Source organism: Zonotrichia albicollis, chromosome 2 (assembly GCF_047830755.1).
Source record: "Zonotrichia albicollis isolate bZonAlb1 chromosome 2, bZonAlb1.hap1, whole genome shotgun sequence".
NCBI classification, from domain to species: Eukaryota; Metazoa; Chordata; class Aves; order Passeriformes; family Passerellidae; genus Zonotrichia; species Zonotrichia albicollis.
The window spans coordinates 110,988,341-111,008,055 of NC_133820.1; the positions used below are offsets into that span (position 1 = coordinate 110,988,341).

At 42.7% G+C, this 19,715-nt stretch overlaps 1 protein-coding gene across 1 annotated transcript in view; it reads right to left on the reverse strand.

Moving 5' to 3' along the window:
• Positions 1-19,249, reverse strand: part of CD96 (CD96 molecule) — a 92,300-nt gene extending 73,051 nt beyond the window's left edge. The window contains 1 exon segment of the mRNA XM_074536032.1: positions 6,688-19,249. The gene's annotated coding sequence lies outside the window, so the exon portion shown is untranslated.
• Between the last annotated feature and the right edge of the window lie 466 nt (positions 19,250-19,715).

Genomic DNA, 19,715 nt, shown 5'->3' on the forward strand with positions numbered 1-19,715 from the left:
GGAATTTTTAATATTACACCTGAGCACCTAAACTTTCTGTAAAGTAAGCATTACACCATTAACTATCAAATATTTAAAAATTCAATTTCAGAAGAAGGGAAAGATAAATCAACTCGGTTAGGATTTAGCTGTGTCAAAGCTGCTCTGCTTCTCAACATCTCCCAGGAAAAAGTAAGCATTGATCATTATCACCATACCATCCCTCCTAGTTTGCTTGATGTTCATATTTCAGAATGGGGTGCAATTAATTAATATGGGCTTACACGTGCTACATTTTCAGACCTAGTATCTATTGACAGCCACTTGACATTAATTATTTGTATTATTGACCTCTTTGCATCATAGAAAGCTCTCCAGAGAAGAGCTTGGGAACATGCCAGAGGTGTAGAGGCACAGTTGCCAAAGGCTGGCAGGGAGATGATGCAGTTGCACTTCTGTGGACTGGGAATGCAGGTGTTGCAGCACTCAGCTCAGGGTGCTTACAACAGGGTGCCGTTGTTTTCATCAGATGTTTTCAGCAGTGTTTTCATTCTCAAACCAGGAAAAAGGCAGTCTCCTTGTGTCCAAACCCTTGCATAGTGTGACCCTACCTTGCCTGGGGATGTGCCTGGGGCACTAAAGACAGTGAGACCCTTCCCTTGCCATGTACACATGAAAAAGCAGCCTAGCCCTCCCCAGCTAGGTGATCTTGGGCAGGTGAGCTCAAAGTTAGGCAAGTCCCTGATGTTTCAATAGAGATGCATACACACAAAGTTAGCAAATAAATGAGTCAAGCAAAGAGCAGAACATTAAACTTTAGAAACAGTACCAGTGAGAAGAAGTTCTAATTGTAGGGACACAATAACAACACAGAAATCAGAAGAATCCAAGCACCAGGGCCACAGGCAGAGCAGCATAGCTCCAATGACAGAAATAGGGCAGGGACCAGTCTGAGGGCGGGTGTGGGGAATCCACACAGACCCACAGTGATTCCTGGACAACAGTAGCCAGGAGAAGATCAACACTGACATAACGTGGGGCAGTGTAAGACCTGCAGCTGTCTGAGAAGGCATCACCCAAAAGCTCACAGTGCTGGGAGGAAATTATCAATGACTAATCTACCTCAGGTTGATTGCCAGCCTGGTTACACAGCAAGTAAGGGACTGCTAAGAGACCTTGAGGGCAGGAATCAACTTGAAAAAACAAGAAGGTACAAAAATTTGTGACTGTGGAGAGAAACATTGTAATAGGAGAGTGGTGGTCAAAACCCAGTTAGAAATCCAGCAAATCATAGTAATTTGATAATGTTTGCATGTCTACTATTTATTTCAGAGTTGATATTGATCCAGAATGTTTCATTAATTGTTCTTCACTTACTTTTCATTAAAAAAATGCAGGTCAAAATGCTTAGATCCTGATTTGATTTAACCACATAAATTGTACAGTGCTTTTCCCGAGAAAGTAGGCAAAAACCACGTTAGAAAGTAGGAGACATTACACAGTGAGGAATGTAGGTATCAAAGAAATTACCCAGAGGAACTATTTCCTGTTCACCTGTAGGTATTGAAGTTGGGGTGAGTACTCACCCAATGCTCACATGCCACTGAGAGGAAGTGAGCTGAAGGGAGGCAGGATGCCCACAGGTTTTTCCCTTTGCCTTCTTCAGGTAATAGGCCAAAGACAGGAATCAAATAAGAGAAAATTAAGACTTTCCCACTCAGAGGAAATTTCTCCCCTTAATAAGCAGTAATAAGAAATTCAGCTTTTCCCTCTCCCTGTGCATTAAGTTTTTAGGAAGGTGCAAACAGAGGACATTTAATACCAATACAGGATGCTGCTTCCCAGCCAACAACTCCTCCACAGAGATCAGGAGCCACCACTGCAGGTACCACTGCTCTCCAGGTCAAGGGTGAACACACCCCTGCTTTTCATACTCAGGGCTTCTTCTGTGAGCCTACAGAAGAAATAGGAAGCAAAAGCAGGCCACAGAACTGTTTAATGGTGAAATACCTTGCTAATGACCATCAGAACATATTTAAAAGCTTTAAGCTTTAACAGCTGTCCTTATAATTTATCAGTTACACCCCAAGAAACCCATAAGAAGAGCCTTTGTTTCCTTCCCACTAGATAAGTTTCCTTATCAGAGTCAGATCCTACACTCCCCATCTTCTCTCTTTGCTTTAAGCACATGATGGAGCTCCCAGAGGTCTGCTGTTATCCTTCACACCCCAAGCCCAAGGTGAGTGCTCCCTTTAAGACTGAAATGCACGTTTGTCTCTGGTGGCCTCACTCCATTTTGCGGTGTGCTTCGACTGCCAGAGCAACCAGCTGGGCCAGTAAGTTAAAGACATTGTTCCCATAGTAACTCATTTTCTCTACCCACTCATTAGATTAACACATTTCAGATCAAAGATAGATGTGAAAATGTCTCAGAAATGATAGTCCAAGGCACTGGATATGAACAAAATCCACCTCACTATCTCAAAAAGCACTCACTACTTGATATCAGAGCATACATCTATAGCTGCTATGCTCATTGTGCTGTCCTGCCTGGAAGTTATCAAAAGCATCTTGGATAGATCCTTTTGTTGCTGGTTTGCAGACAATCTCTTAAGTACAGAAACAAACAGGTACTCCCCTCTATCAAATCAGAGCTAAAACCAAGAAAAGAAGTTCACTGTCTCTGTGCACTCACATTCAGATAATGTTTGCAACTTTGCTACAGAAAAGGTCTGATTCACACTCCCAGTAGCAGCAAATCTCTTATAAGTTTTGCCTTCCCCAAATTCAATTTTGTTACATTTTTAGTACTATAGCATAAGTTGACTTAATGGAAGTTCAAGCCCAAGGAACAGATTAATGTGCCAACACTATGTGTCCACAAAATTAAAAAGCCTTTGGACTGCTCCTGCTCCATCATCATACAGCAACTCTGCCATGCATCAGAAAGAACAAGAAAAATCTTGATACTACAGACACCCTTTGCCACTGAATATTTCTAGTAACACCTTCTGGTAAAATGCAAAGGACATGGAAGTAAGGAATAAGAAATCTTTAGATAGCTTTAGATAGTGTTTATTTTTGTTTTTATTTCCTCCCCGGGTTCAACTCTTCAGGTGGAATACAAACAAATTCTTTTGATTGCCATTCATCTCTCCAAATAAATTTAGTGGTTCTCAGGAGGCTTCAGCCCGTTGTTGCCTTCTGATACAAGGCAGGCGGCCTGGTTTCAGGAAACAGCACGGCGACCCATTTCCCCAGGGTCGCTCGGGCCTAAGAAACACGCGGGCACCAATATGGTGGAGGATCAAAGGCCATTATTCTCTCTTCCCGTGGGGTTTTATAGTCTAGGGGGCTTCTACGTCAGGTGGGGGTCTGTCTTTACCATCTATGGTTAGTAGGGGATGGAAAGTTACCTGGGCAAGTGGAAAGTTACCGGAATCCAGTTCGGGGGGCTACATTCCTATGTTAATTTTCTTATCTAAGGGGGCAGGGGCCCTGTCTTCCCGTAACATCACGAGATCTTCCGAACGCCAGGCCCTATCTGCTACAGCCCGTATACATGTATTTATGTGTACTTACACAACAGCTTCAATACATACTGCTTGTGAAAACTGCAGCTGGAATGATGGGTCCTGAACATGGCTTGTAATGCAAGCAGTAACCATGACCTTGCTAATACCCTGTCTTAACCCCTTGCCAAGACCCAGGTAAAAGACCATTTACACCTAAAAACATAATTCAGAGACTGACTCACACTGTCATTTTCATGTCAATGTCCACTGTCCATTTGTGTCTGCAAACCAGGATTTCCCAATGACAGCCTCCAATTTCACCAGTCTGTTCAAATCACCAGGAATTGAACTTGGTTCTTTTTTTTTTTTCTTCCTAGAGCTCTCCTTGTCAGAAATCTCATTTGTCAGCTGTGCAGCCTTGATGCACCAGCTCACACCACCGACATCTCACCTTCCTTTTCTTCAGTATTGCTCCTCACAAAAGTGCAATTTACAGGTGACAAAAAATAATTCTCATCTCAGAAAATTGTCCCATAGTTCTGGAAAAATGTTATACAAAAGGTGTGATGTACATTAAGAACTCAGACGAGCTGATGCTGTTCATCATTTCTGATGCAAAGTCAGTGCAACCCTTTGCCTGGTGAGATGGGGGAAACTGTTATGCATGTCTTGATTTAGGTCTCTCACAGCAGGTCCTGAACACCCTCACCTAATGTCTTCACAGTATAGACTGATTTTAATTTTTTCTCCATTTTCTTTTGTCTCATTGACTGTCTGTCCTGCCCTCGTCTGCTTTACTTCTACAAGGAAAGGTGTCACTGAATTCTTGGAAAATAGACTACAGAGCTGGATGGTGTATGGGTCTCTGCTTTTGTACTGGGAACTCTGTTGTTTTCTGTCACCTGAGGAGACTGAAATTTGGTCCTAGTTTTCAAGTAAACTGCAGAAGAAAGAGACTGCCTGCTTTGTTGTGCTGTAACCTTAGGCTAGAGCTTTAAAATATATATTATTTTGGTCATTAAAAAAACTGCAGCCTATTTCCTGTCATTTATGTTCTCTATACTCTGTGCCTCATTAGAAACATGAGGGGCATACAGGCACTCCAACATGATGGAAATGTCAGTGAAAGCCAGTACATTCTGAGTGTTAAAATGCACACAGTAAAGTGGTAACAATGTAAAGAACAAACCCATGTTTCTCTTAGCTTCTATTATTTTCTATGTTTAAAGTATAGTAGTCAGAGAAAAATCACAGACTTTTCAAATGATGAAAGGAAGGTGAGTAGGAAAGCTGGCCATGAATTTTATAAATTCCAGCTATTTAATATCTGTAGCTCACCGGATCTTCACAAGAAAATACATGTCAGCTGTGTCACCACCCAGGGAATAACCATTCTCTGACACTTATCTTCCTGCTTCTTTTCATTGGCAGAGGATAACTGGTTAAGCTGCCCTGTTTCTATTGGGAAAAGCTTCATATCCTGCTCTCCCAAGGCAGGCAGGCAGCTCCTGATCTGTGTGGCAGCACAGGGAATGAAGGGACATTGCCTGTTCTGAGCTAAGAGCAGTTCCTCAGGAACAAGTGCTGCCATTCTCAGGGCACTGCAGGGAGGGGACATATCTTTGATCATCAGATACCAAGGTAACATTGACAGTTTTCCCTCTCTCCCTAGTCTGATATGTTGCTTTCCTCATTTAAAATATCCGAAATCAAGAGAAGAAAGAGAACAGTTTTCCCCAGAAGTCAGCAATCGCTTTTGCATGTGTGAGCTCTTTCTCTTCCTTCTTTTTACAAGAGGAGATGGCCAGCAATTAGCAGGCAGGCATCGCTTTGGGAATAATTTTACTATTCTCTCTGTTTTGGTATTTCAGAAGCTTCCTCTCTGTTAAATTCCCACAAACATCAGATAAATGTCCCTTCAAGTCTGCCTCCGGACTAGATTTGGTGTCATTCATGCCTGTGAATAAGTGGTACTTTCTACTTTGCAGGTGGAAAGTAACCTACTACACAGATTTCAAGGTTAACAGAGCTCTTCAGAGACTCAGACTTTATTACAGAAGGGTAAACTCTACTACACAGCTTGTTATGGGCTGAGGAAGAGAATAACCTTCCCTGATGTTTCTGAGGTGGTCATTTTTCAACCCTTATTCAAAATGTTGGTGCAATTACCTGGCACACCAACCCCAAAAGATCTCGATTTTTCTCACAACTCTTTACTATTGCAAATACAGAGGAAACTCCATCTACCTTTTCTAAAGTCTCTCTTGCTCCTTGTCAGCCTCATCTCCTGTGGAACACCTTTTCATCCTCTGAGACAAGTGATTTTTCAGCTGGCAGACAGGAATGGCACTGTGCTGTGCAGGCTTTGCTGCTTAGCCATGGTCTGTGCAGATGCACGTGCAAAAACCCTATTTCAGTGTCTTCACTTGTATCACTGATTTGCACTTACTACAGCTTTACTTCAAAGTGCACTTGGCCCTGGCACAACCTACTTATTTGTATTCTACATTGAACTGCACATAGCTCTTAACCAGCATATGCATTTTTTTCCTTTGGAGCGTTGTTTTTTTTTTTTTTTTTCAAAGTAGACATTACCAGAGCCGCTCCCAGTGGTTAAACATGTCTCTGATAAAAATGTCATGCTCTGGTACTGATGTTCGTGTTCAGCCCCTGGGATCCCTCCACAAAGCTAATCCATATAATCTGTGCAGAACACAGATTACAAGAGGTGCCACCCAGACACCTCTGTGGATGCAGTTGCTCTCTCTCCCTGGCAGCATTCCAACAATCATGCAGATGGCAGACACAGCATAAGGGAGAGCAAAAGTAGTTCATTGGCAGAGATGTGCACTGTCACACAGATTGCAGGCAGCTGCCCTGACACATCCTGACAAGGAAGCTCTGATTGGGCTTGACACCTACATGATATACAACTCTGCAACTATACAGGTCCTAAGGGAGACCTTTTCCCTGGGAGAGAACATGCTTCCCAGGTTAACATGCCAAGAGTTAGTCAGCAGTGCTGGTCTCTTGGTAATATAAACAGCAACTTGCCTTAAAGAGGAAAGCACAAAGTGACTTTCACCGCCTGACAGTCAGCAGCCTTAAATCCAGCAACAAGCACAACACAATGCCTTGTAAGTCTCAGAATGGTTGTTAAAGAGAGCTGGAACATAATAGCCGCCTCCCTCACCTGTATCTCAATTCAGCCTTCGACTTGGACTGTGGCGCGTTCTCCTGCTAACCCTTCAGCGGCGATTGCTCCGGCTGCCTGCTGTCTGAGGGCGGCGTCAGCCGCACATCGAGCGCCCCGCAGGCACACACAGCCTGCGGGGAGCGCCCGGGATGGGGCACAACAGCAGCGCCCTGGATGCGTGTGCCGCTGCCCAGGGGAATGCATTCCGGAGCTTGCCAAGGGCTCCTGAGCCAAAGGGCTCGGCAAACTCTGCGTGCCGGGGGAGAGCAGCCAAGCCCGACGTGCGGAGCCGCCCTGCAGAGCTGGCACCGAGATGGCGGCGCCCTCAGCGTGGCGAGGCGTTCAGCAGAGCGGGTGGCACTGGGGGAGGCAAGGCCTGCCTGGCGCAGCCGGCCAGCGTGCGAGCGGCTCTCGAGGCGGCTCCCCAAGGAGGGAAGCAGTCCTAGAGAAGAACCTCCCAGTGAACTGCTAGACAGTGAGCCACTTCTCTGAAGCCAAGAGGCTTTATAAAGACAGTGCTTGAATTTTAGTCACCTGTTTACTAAAAGCAGTTTGAGTGGGGCTGAGCAATTTCAGGAGGTTTCTCATGGTTGCAGCACCCAAAAGTATTTTAGACTCTGGTGTTCCTTCCCTCCCCTTTCACGACACAGAGCATTTTCTCTGTAATTGTTGCCTGTATCCTCACAAGCTGGTTTTCATCTTTGTCTCCTAGCATGTCTTCATGATGTAAGAAAACATATTCATAGGTTGTGACACTTTTTCTCTGAACTGCCAACTGCTGACCCATCCCTGTTCCTCCACAAGTTTTTAGGATGAGACTGGGCTTCTCAGAATGACACAGATCAGCTTTATCAGCAATAACAATTTTTCAAGCAATAACAATTTTTTAAAGTTGTAAATCAGCAGTGCACAATGTCTGACAGGGACATACATTGTAGTCTTGTGCTAATATTGTAATAACTCTCCAAACTGCTCTTCCATCTTAGAGAATGTTTTTGATTTGGCCAGTGACAAGTGTCACATTAGGAACCTTGACCACTGCAGTGGTCTGCAAAGCTCAGTTCTGGTCACATCTCCTCAGAGGAGCCTGGTCTGTGTCCACCACAGAAAATCACAGCAACCCCACACTGTGACCCAGCTTCCGGCAGTGAAGTGCCTTAATCATACTTCTCGAGCTCAGCCTGACAGCTGGTAACACACTCAGGCACACTTGGCATTACCTTCCACTTAGCACCATGAAGAGCCTGATGTTTGATAAGATTACAGGTGCCACCAGCATGAGCCATCAGCTGAACAGCATTTTTATTCCGCTTTACCCAACACACAGCACCCTAGGAAAAGTCTCTGGCTTAGGTCTACAGAAAAGCATTTCAGGCAAGTATCTCATTGGGGTTTGGTTTAGTTTAATTTTAGTTTTTGGATGAATGGAGGGTAAGGGGATAGACAGGCACATTAGAAAGCTGTCAGCTTCCCTTCACTATGATTCATGTGGTCCTGAGACACAGGGTAAAATCTTATGCTGAAGAGTAATACAGCACACCAAAGTGTGCTGTACAAAGTCATCTATTTTTGCATTTCTGCTGCTTCTCAAGTGACAGTCACTTAATAAAGAAAATCTACACGAGCTCTGTGAACAAGTACACTAAATGCACAATTACATACATTTTTATTTCCAGTCCCATCACATCTATGCCATTGCTCTTAAGCCTTCTCATCACAATGGGACCAAAGACATTCTGGTATGTTCTAATATGTTATCATTGGCTCCCTGGCAAATAAATCATGCATACTAAGGCAGCTTTTTAGTCAGATTCTGTGTTAATGGTCATTCAACTTCAGAAGAGGAAATTCATTAACTAAAACATATTTCAAGGCAAAGATCAGGTTGAAAAAATATAAATTATTTTGATGATCACTTGGCCAGATCTGAAGTACATTTTTAAATAAAATGCAGAGTACCTCTCAATCTTCATGATCTTCTTGTTTATCAGTCACCAGAAAGAATAAATATTTGATTCCAAAAGCACTTATTTGGCCTTAACCCTATAGTTTGACATAACAAATCTTTTGTAATGCATCCTGAATAAACTATCCAGGATATCTGGGATATGTATACAGGAACTCTCTGTAACCTTACTAAATGTTTTAAATCCTGATTTTTAATTGAGTACATCTAAATGGCATTTTACCTGGCTGAAAGAACAAATTTTATTTTGCTGCTGAAGAGTTACATCCTTAGACTTTTGAAGTTCTCTACTATACTATGAACAATCCAAATAAATCACAGGGGAGAACCAAAGTGTTCTTTTTTTTTCCCCCTACAAAATGTGCAAACACAAACACCAAGCATGCCCTTGACCCTAACAAAAGACAAACAGGAACAAAAATCCTGTCTTTGCCCCTGGGGAAGTGGGGTACAGCTGCTTGTTGTCTGGGGCTTGAAGGCTGTGTATCTACATGTCACACCTTGCTCTGCCCCAGACCCTCTGGCTGGCCTGGGACACACACTTCTCATTCACAATGACAAATCAGTGCAGGAGTTGATGTCCCTTATTAGAGAAGCAACTTTTGATCAGTTCACAGTCTCTGTTTCAGCATGTGTGAAACAAGAGCTTACAGCACTGCTGGGCTGACAAGCCCTGTGAGACCAAACTCCTGAAAAAACCTGAGGTACTGCCTGCAATACAGGCTGGTAGCTAATGCATAAAAAGCCCCACTCGAGCATGAACTGCCTTTTCAGGGCCACCACACTGTGCTTGAGAAGCCCAGCTGCCACCTACCACTGCCTGAGTACAGTCCTAAGCCTGGACTTGCATTCTGCTATGGAATACAGGGAAGTTGCAATCTCAGGCAGACACCAAAAGGTTACGGAGTTGTCATTGCTCCAAATCAACCCTTGCCCCATCTGCTTCCCTAGCATCTGTTCCCATAGCAGTTCCTGACTCCCCCCAGTGAAGGAAATTGATCTGTTGCACACTGTTGGTACGGAAAGGACAGGAAAGGAGGAAGCAGAACTGGTGCTGTTCTAAGCTTGTAAGTATTTTGCAGGCCCTGTTGACAAATCTGTTCTGCACAGGGAACAAATCACTGGCAGTGATGAAATTTTTACCTACCCCTGACATCCCTGTGGAAGTGCCAAGCCTGATTTTCACTTTTCTGGTTCCTGGACAGTGGAGCAGAGAAGTGACTGCATTGGGAGAATAATCATCTAAAGTAATTTGTGAATACAGTCATATGTGACTTACTAAAAACTTGAGACATTTTGATTAGGTCTAATATCCTCACACCTTAACAGCTGCCACGAGTGTGTCAGTAGGGAAAACAAGCAAAAATGTAGGGATGTGCATGAACAATGATAAAGGGCAGGGCGGAAAATGAAGGAAGAAGAAACTAATTTATTTTGAATGGATATCAGAGTAATAGGGAATAATTTGAAACATAGAATTAGACAATTTGATTGCAGTCACGAGCCAGATCATGTTTTATCACGGTGAACTTACAAATGCAGAGGTGGATTAATAGTATCAAGACTGCACGATGAAAATTACTAGAAAAGGCAAAACAAAACCAAGGCCCCACACTTCAGTTTTGCTCACCAGAGTAGATATGATGTCCTGGCACTTGCTAGAAAACTATGAGTGAGAGGGATCCTAGTGATGCCTTTGTAAAGCCAGGGGATCAGCTGGAATATTTGGAGCAGCAGTAGCAGCAGCAGTGCTCAAACATCTGAATAAACCCTCTTTCTTACAAGTCTGCTAAAGATCTGTATCTGTAACTCCCCAGATTGTCATTAAATAATTTAGTCTTTCCTTTCAATACAGAACCAAGAGTACAGGCACAGCATTTTAATTAGCGTCTCAATTATCATTTAAATATTTGCCTATCAAGTTCAATAAAGATCAAGTGGCTGAATTTTGAGGCAAGTGTCCGTGTCATCAATGATCTCCCAAGTGGTGACTTATTTGAAGGTTGGAAATTCATGCAGGGAGTTCTCAAAAAGCAGTTAATCAGTATAAATTCTTTGGCTGCAGACCCTGCCTCTGTGAAAATTCATTTGACCTTTAGAGACTAGAATGCATTTCACACATCACAAGAACAGATATCCTAAACTGCAGTCATGAGCTTCAGAGAGATCATATCTCTAAAAATATGTTCTATCAAGCAATTGTATTGCAGAAAATTAGCAAGTGATTCACCAAAATAACTACATCAGCTACTCAAATAAAGATATAGAAAGGTGTGCAGCTGCAACCAGCTGCAAATAAGTGTTCTAGTGGCTAAAAATCTGCTTCTCAAAAAAACAGTCTTAGATTTGGCTGGTCTCCTTCCAATCGTCAGCCCATTTCATGAAACGCTTATTTCTAATCCCTGGAAGGGAAGAAAAACAGCAATGAAAAATCCCCAAAGTTATCACATGTTGTTGAGCAAAGATGCGTTGTCTTTGCTTCTGTTTCTGGGCTGTCTACAAAGTCTGCTACTTGCAGAAAGGCTTGAGTTTTCCTTCAGCTTAGAAAGTTGCAGGGACTTTGGAGATTAAGAGAGTGGAGTTCAGGTCTTGGGTGTTACAAGCAAGATACATAAGGAATTCTTCCCATAAAGCAGGCACGTTATTTGGAAACCAAATTAGTGCCAAGATATTCCTAAAGGTTGCCTGGAACTGAAAAGTATAACTATCATCTGTTGTCTTCATCCCCCAACAAATACCGCTACAATAGTGACAGTTCAGTGAGCAAACACAGTTAAACTTCCCAGAATAATTTTCAATGTGAAAAGGGAAAGGGAGAACTAAAATCTTCATTCAGTCCCTAAGACTGAATTAGTGGAGGTGGAAGGGCCAACAAGGACACAGAGCCAGATGGACCAGCTGGTCCCAGTAGAGCACACACACCACAGCTCACTGCCAGGGCAGCCTGGCAGGACACCTCCCACAGCCTTGGTCTAATGCAATCCCTGAGCAGACACAAAGCTGCAGAACTGAGGGAAGGGCTATTCTGCCTTTTGCAGCCACACAAGTAGATAATCTTGATTAGTACCTCCACAACCTTGTATGTAATGTTTGGTACCCTGTCCCTTGCAAGTTGTATATTGCCTCAGATTTCCAATCATTAGCAACAGGGCAGAAACATCCAGCAATTCTAAATCAGGAAAAAACCATCACTATGAGCTCACGAACGACCTCCCATTGACAGGCTGAAGGATGCCAGTAACTAAATCAGTTCTGAATTTATCCATTTTTTGGTAACATCTTGAATGATCTAACTAGGGTATTTTTGTTTAGGAGTTTTTATCCAAAGACAAGAATTAGATGTCATATGGCATTTGTAGCCAAATGTCTCAGAGAAATGCAAGTGAACTGTATCAACTCAATTTCTCTTGTTCATCAGATATGCAGTCCCACAAAACAATAGAACTAATTTTACCAAGGCCATCAATGCACGATGAAGATCATGATAGTTTTAGTCCAAGCTCTGTCTGAATTCTAAATTAACTATTTCATTAAACTGTTCAGCTGTTGAACTAGCCAATCTACAGTTCCTCTTCACCATTTTACATTTATTTACTATCATAAGATTTACCTGTTTCAGGCAGAGATTTGTTTAGCTGTCTGCAAGAAATTATAGTTCTTGGAAGCTTCTGTCATAGACTTTTTCATGAGAATTCTGCAGATTACAAAAGAGGCTTAAAGACAGCAATCAAACTCCAGACTAATATGGCTAAGATTATACTTTCTGTTAATGAAATTGAACTAAAACAGCTTGGCACCACCTGCAACAAGGATATGAAATTGGGCCACACAAATTGTTGATTTCTCAGATTGGTTGCTAACTCAACTTTTTTTTGCCCTAATTAGAAGGATTTTACCTTTGTCTTTAAAAAAGTCCAATAAATTGAGAAAAGTAGGTTGGTTTTGTTGGTGCTGAAAGAAGCTGCTATGTTTCCATGCTTATGCTTTTAACCCACACAATGCAATTGAGATTCCATAAGCATTAGTCACCAAAGAAAGGACAGGAAAGAGACTGATGCCCTTTCTCCCTGATGCCCTTTCTCCCCTCTCCAGTCAGGTTTCAGAGGACTCAGTGGAACACAAGGGAGCCCTTTTGCTGCATGCTGAGGATATGCATTGAGGTCTCCCCATCACTAGGGAGCTGCGGCTGGCAGTCAATCCCCACAAACGTTCACAGCACCCTGATTCATTGGCTCTGCCTCCTCCTTCCACAATGCTCTGAGTTGGGAAGGGACTTTTTGTTACTACAGTGCTCTGTTGCACTGTCTCCTGGAATTTCTAGGGCACTAAGTTAGGGATGAATGATCTCTGAACTAGATGAAGGATCATGAGGTGCCAGCTTGTGGCACATCTCAAGCTCAGGCAATTACCAGCTGGCATAGGTGTGTACAGGGGAGGAGAGGAAGCATTCCCAAGGTGAAAAGCAGCACATCAATGCCTTCAAGAACTCCTCATAGGGAAGTCAGTACCTTTTCTTTGTTTATTTGTTCAGTCGTATGAGTGGTAAATCCATGAGTCAGTTCCCAAACATTTCATGTCAAGGTTATTATTGAATCACAACCATTTCAAAATGCCCTGTCTCACTTTTCAAGCAGCATTTTTCTTCCCTGCTGTTGTTTCTGTTGTTGCCTGAGCACTGCAAGCCAGCCTTAAAATACAGGAACAGTGCAACTTCCCCACCTCCCATGCATAGAAATAATTTTGCCTCCTGTTAAAAATAGGTTAGAAATTATTGTAAAATAGTTGATAATTGTTAAGCATGTAGTGTTAGTTTGGTTGTTATATTATAAAAGGGGTTAAAAGGGTTGTTTTAAGAATTGCAGTACTCAATGTACCGTATTACACCTAAGTAAAATGCACCTCTCCCCAAGCGAAACGAGCCAGCCTGGACAGAACAGTAATGGGCCAGTCAAGCGCCTAAAACCTTCATGCAAATGAAGAATCCAAAAAGAAACCAATCCAGAGGGACAAAAAACAGGATAAAAAGGGGCATCTGCCCCAGGAAAGCCGTGACGCACCACCTGGAACATTGGGGACATCTCTGTTGAAGAACACCTAGTGCTGGCACTGCAGCATCCTCGACGGGAATGCTCCTGCTCAGCCAGCAAGCCTCCATGCTTTAGGCCTTTTTTATTTATAATAATAAATGCTGAAATCACTTTTAGTACTGGGAGTCTGGTCCCGTTTTTAACACTCGCCTCATCCCCATGCTGGATGCTCATTCAAGATGTCCCATTTTCTGGCAGGGAGTACTGCAGAGGTCATGGAAATGTTCAGGGCTGTAGTTAGGAGAGAAGGAATATAGGTAGGATGAGCTGGCCCCTGCTAGACAAATACCTGGGCATCGCAATCTCTAATGCCGTCTTAGATGGCAGTTGAAAATTAAAGAACATAATTGTGGGAGGAAAACAGGGTGACACATTCTTTTTGTCTTCCCTGTGCTGCTTTTTGCCCCTCAGCCTACCCCTTAAAAATGCTCTTACTTGGACAGAAATGCCACAAACTTCCTGAAGCCCAAATCAATCTGCATTCCGAGGCAGGGCACCTGTTTGGGTGCAGCCTGGCTCCTGTGGCTTATGAAAAGGTCTCTGCATAGTGTCCTCTCACCACTTTTGTTTTGCCTCTGAGTAATTAAGCCTGTTACTTCCTTGTAATAATGCAAGGAAGGTATGCAAACTATCCAACACCTCTTTGGCAAGAGAACAGGCTTATCTGCTGCATTTGCCCTAAGGACAGGCAACATGGTTTCAGTGCTAGCCAGGAGCAGGTATTTCCATCTTTTCTAGGTATCGTCAACTGTGAGGTATTTCTGTTGTCACAGTTCAGGGTTTGGGCCTTAAACATACTTTAAAGAAGGAAGATAAGAAACAGTGCAGCATCCACATCTGCAATTTGTGTAATTCAGCTGCTGTATGAATATGTGTGTTTGGGAATTGAACCCAGCACCAGGAAGACTGAGCTCCTATGGGACTTTTAACACAGGGAGCTGCTGGTATTTTGGGATAACAGGTTCTAAGCGCCCACAGGAAAAGGCAAAGTGCAATCAGGCCAGCCCCCACCTGTTCATTCTGCTTTTTTACAGAAAGCTGACTGCCATGAAAATCTCACCCTAAATTAGAAGGAAAATAACTAACTTGATTAGGCACTGTAGTATATGGTAGAGATAATTAATACTATTAATGTATAAAATATTGTAAGATCCAAACTATGTCCTTTGACCATCCTGGCTGGGAGCAGGCTGAGTTTGTTAATGTAAGAATAGAAGCTTCCAGGGTGATAATCGCCGGCTTCCCCGGGTGGCCGGGACCACTCAAGAGTGATTATCGCCTCGACGATTACATCTACCACGATGATCGATGGCGCCACCCTAAAACATGTGAATGCTGGATTCCCCGAAGTCTTCTGACAAGATTGAAACACCTAGACTGAGTCTTTGTCTACCTCTGCACGTGTAAAGCCATGGTTATGCGTGTGAAGAGACACAAAGAACATTCGGTCATTTCTGCCTCGGGCAGAATAAACTATATAAAAACTTGCTGTGAGAGGCAGCATTCGTGAACAGGGGGAGACTCTGACACTCGGAGGTCAGATACGTGTTCACCTGGCGCCGATCCCGGGCTCGACGCTGACCCTTGGCTGGGGTGGATTTTGAAGACCGAACTTCGGTCTCGCAGCCAAATTAATAAATCTTTGCTAAATTTTCTTATAAGTTTGGCTCTCGATTTGATAATTTAAAACAGCACTTACACATACTAAGGGTGAATACTAATCTCTGGCTTAATGCATTCTCCCTGCTCTACTGGAACTTCCTTGGTCCTCTGCCTTTTATAGGTGAATGTCATACTGATGAAAAACTCTGCCACCAGCACTTTTCCTCCAACAGAGCTCAAAAATATTTGATCAAAATAGGTTGGTACAGTATTCTTGTTTTAAGTGCAAGGAAACAGACAGAAGGAAGGGATTACATCCCAATCTCTGCAAATCAGCAGCAAACTGGGAAGAAGGCTCTGTCACGCAGCTCTGCCCCAACACTACAAGGAGGCCAACCCAGCACTGCCTCAGCCCCTGGGATGGAAAAAGACCCCTCTGTTTGTCCATCTATCTCCATGTCTGTCTTGGGGCATCTGCTGGACAGGCGCTGCCCCTTGGGCTGCAGTGAAGTCCTTTCCAAGACTCCCACCAACCTCACCTATCAGCAGAAGCCCACAGCTGAAAAAGCCAAATATCAGACCTCATAAGCAATATCTTCTAAAGGGTAGAGAGAACAGATGTCCACGTGTTACAGTGCTAATATAAATATCAAGTCCATTGCTTCTGTTGCCAGGCATTCTGGTTGTGACTTCAGTTTCCCCACAAAGAGAGCACAGAAGCAAAGCATAGATGGGAAAATATTAGTTGAACCATAAAAAATAAAAAAGTTATTGCTTTTTTATTTTTTTCTGTAAAAGAAAACAGCTTTTCTAGGAAATGGAAATGTAGTTCCAAGCTAAGTGGTTAATATTTTCTTCAAATTCAAATGGAGTGGTGGATCACATTGGTAATTAGGATTTTAAAGACGCAAAGTCAAGGCAAATCCAAAGTCAAATCCTTCTGGCTTCTTCAAGGTTAATTATCTTTTAAAAAAATCAATGTATACCTCTACATTTTTAAATATGAGGCAAATTCTACAATAAGGGTTAAAATCTGTTCTTACTTTTCTAGAAATATGTATAACATTGCAGAATCATGTAGCATCATGTGTTTTTTAATTGTAATACATTTCAAGCAGTCAGTTTTGTAATCTTTCTTATTTTGTACTGTTACAGCATATTTTATTATTGATGGATTGTTCCTTTCCCCCCGTGTTACTGGTTTTGGCCTAGCTGTCCATCTCCCCAAAGATCTGCCCCTCTGTTCCCTGTTCCTCCTCCTCTTGAATGTCAGTCCCTCCCCAAGCCTGCCTCTTTCTCTAGAAACTTCCCTATCAATCTTGTGTCCTTCAAAACCCCACTGGTTTGTTTAAGTTATTCTCCACCGCTGCAGTTCCTTATTGGTTTAATCACTGTATTCCCTGCCTTGTGTTCCACCCCCAATTTCTCCCAATTGGTCAAAGATTGTATCCTTCCCTGGGACCTCCTCCCCTTTATAATCTGATGTATGGTGCTAAGTCTGCCCTTTCTGTCGCTGAACCTCTGGGAATAAACTTTGTTGGAAACCATACAGAGTGCCTCTCCCTGATCCTTGTCCCTACCCTAGGCACAGTCTGCAGTCCACCCAAGCCGTAGAGCCGCCGTGCCCTGCAGCTGCGCCCTGTATTCGACGGCTTTCTGGGGGCAGCCCACCCATGCTGTCGGTGTCGGGGACTGGTCGGGCTAAAGAAATTTGGCATCGTGGCAGAATCACTCTCATGAAATCTAAAAAAAGACTGATTTTTTTATTCCATTCCAAGTAATGCAAGCTATTTTCCAAGAGTGCTTAAGAGTAAAAATAGGATTTTACCTCGTGTTATAAACAAAAATCTGCCAATTTTTTTGTGAGAAAAAGGTTACCACTGTTGCTGCTGGGATGCTGCTTGTGTGTTATGGTGATTACGGGTTGTTGTCATTAATAGCTGTTTTTGTATCAGTAAAAGCCCTAACTGGGGCGGAGTTAATCTCTCTTCTGTGGGACAGTGAAGAGTGGGGACCTCCCCAAACAGTGAGGAGAAGAGACTTGGAGGGGGGGGGGACACGCAAAATGACCCCAAGACCAGCATGCCATGAGAAGCTACTGCTTCTAGCTTGCTAAAAAGACCCCCAAAACAACAAGCCAACGTAGAGTTGAGAGATTGGAGTGATGTGTGGACGTGAGGAATGGCGTGCTGAGCCTGCAGAGATGCTGAACACCTTCGTAGTCTCTCTCACCCTGACTGCGGGAGTCGTCCTGACGCCAGGACTGAGAAGGGGGGCGAAGCTGAGGAATTGAAGACCAGGGGTCACATCCTTAAAGGCTCCCATGAGGATTGGACCCCCAGGTCTGCCCCAGTGGACAAAGCTGTGCATGTCCTTCTCATCGCCCTGGGAGACGATGGAGACTGCAGACCTGTCGAGCTTCCCAATCCTGAGCTGCTCACTTTTAATAAAGCCATTAAAAGGAGAAAAAGTCTCCTGCCCTGTTTATTTCACCTGGTATTTTTTAAACTGATTTTCTTTATAACCTGAGAATAAGTTCCTCAAAATAAACAGTCTTCAAGATAATCTATGCATTGTTAATCTTCTGATAATATATACAGTCACATATAAAATGTTTAAAGGTACACCCTGCCGTGTTAGTAATAATAAAAACAAAAATTTTCTCTAATCTGAAGAAAAAAATTGGATGGTTATATGCAAAGATCAAACTATAGGAGGGACTGAGAGACATTCTAAAGGAAAATAAAACAAAATGGGGAAAACAGCAATACACTGGCAAAAAAGCAGCTATGGTAAGAATGACCAGGGCTGCTATTTTTTACATGCTACCAACTCATTGCAGGACCCAGACCTTTGGTTTTGCTGCTTGTACATGAAAAAAGTATGTTTTAGAGTTTCTATTACCCTTTACCTCACAGGAGAAGAAATTCCCAGCAAAACAAAGGAATTTTAAAGTTACATGACTGCAGCCTCAAAGAACAAATGGAATCAATAAACCAAACAGTCAAATAAAAGGCTAGGAGTGTAAATAGAAAAGAAAAAAATTAGGGCGTAAGAAGAAAATAAAGTTAATGTCAGCAGATGTGTCCAAACTTGGAAGAAGTTTGTCATTATTTGTCAACAAGAGGCAGTGAGTACAAACTGAAATGCAGGAGATTATACTTGAACAGAAAAAATAAATTATCTTTACAGTGAGGGTGATCAAGCACTGGAACACGATGCCCAGAGAAGCTGTGGAATCACCGTTGTTGGAGTCCCAGTCCTGGACAACTTGCTCTGGCTGACCCCCCTTGAGCAGGGGAACAAAGCTAAATGGTCTCTAGAGGAGCCTTTCAATGTCAACCTTTTGCTGTGTGATTTCATCGAATGGGAAAAACCCTGTCCACGAGGCAGCACTTCCTGCAAGCTGCTTGCCTTAGTCCAGTGTGATCCAAATAAGAGACATCTCTTGCTTCCCAGGCTCGTTTGAACTACGTTCCCTCCACCCCATCCCTTGAGATGGCAGTGAAGGAAAGTAATCCTTTTCCTCTCAGATTCTTTAGTAATGTCCTAGACAAACTGCCAAAGCCCTTAATTTTTTTTCTGAGAGTGAACCAAACAGATTTGCAACACTAACCTTTCCCTGGTTATTGCCTGGGGCAATGAGCCTTAAAGTCATCAATGTGAAGTTAAGTTTGTGCATTAAGTCTTTGTGTCTACTCTGTGAGGTTGCTCAGGAGATGATTTATTACCACAAAACGTGACAATGTTAAAGGCTTTTTACATCATTCCTTAAAAACTAAGCTGGGGATAAAACAGACCACACGAGTCAAGTAGCAATTAGTCTTTTTCTGCTGAGTTGAGCTAATTCTGGAACATTGTCTCGCTTGTAATGTTTTCCTTTCACAAGAAAAAAAAAAAAAAAAAAGAAGTGAAAGGAATCAATCTAAAGGTGAAGATAGATCCTGTACACCAAGCTTATTTGACTGTTAAAGATCAGACAGTAGCAGAACATTTTGTATGTAGATTTGCTTTAGAAACTGCTCTCTATCTAAACATGTCCCTGATAACCTAGAGAAATCAACTGATAAGATTGACTGTCTCAGTGGGAAAAAAATAATGAAAAGAAAACAAAATGTACCTTTTCTAATAATTAAATATCAAAGCCTACAAAGTCATGCAAGGTGTCTCTTGCCAGACATCTGGGAAGAAAATTTTGCTCCTTTAAATCTTGCTTCTTTTTCTGAAAAATAATTTAATAGGTGTGATTTCAAAACATACATTAATGCTTTTGCTTCAAATCTATTTCTACAAGTATGAATTAGCAGAAAGGCAGCTCAAGAGATTTCAAGGGTAGGAGCTGAAGGCAGTGACAGCCCAGCATTTACTTG